This window comes from Arachis ipaensis, chromosome B03 (genome assembly GCF_000816755.2).
Source record: "Arachis ipaensis cultivar K30076 chromosome B03, Araip1.1, whole genome shotgun sequence".
In the NCBI taxonomy this organism is placed as follows: Eukaryota; Viridiplantae; Streptophyta; class Magnoliopsida; order Fabales; family Fabaceae; genus Arachis; species Arachis ipaensis.
The window spans coordinates 119865051-119865450 of record NC_029787.2 but is presented as its reverse complement, the minus strand read 5'-3'; positions in this window follow the sequence as shown (position 1 = coordinate 119865450).

Here is a 400-nt window from a genome sequence, read left to right as displayed (position 1 = left end):
TATAATATTTATTAGTTATGTTTATCATATTTTTAAATTATTTAAAATTATTTTATCGATAATATCTTTTAATGGTTTTTTGTGTCAGCGACTATATTTTTTGAGGACTGAATTAGTAGTTTATATTGATGTATCAGATTATATTATTAGTTTAATGCAATTCGAAAGATGAATGTCAATCTGATGAGTGTACAAAATAATTTGTTCTTGCATAGATTCTAGACTAGACCAAACAACAGCACCTCTCGAGAAAGAAACGATTACTCTGACACTCTGTTCCAACAATTTATTATTGGTGGTGAGGCATCGTCCTACAAATTGTTTAGAAGCTAGCCGTCCAAGTTCAATCCAGTTACAGTGGCTTCTGCATATTTCATTATTATTCTTCCAGGAAGTATTA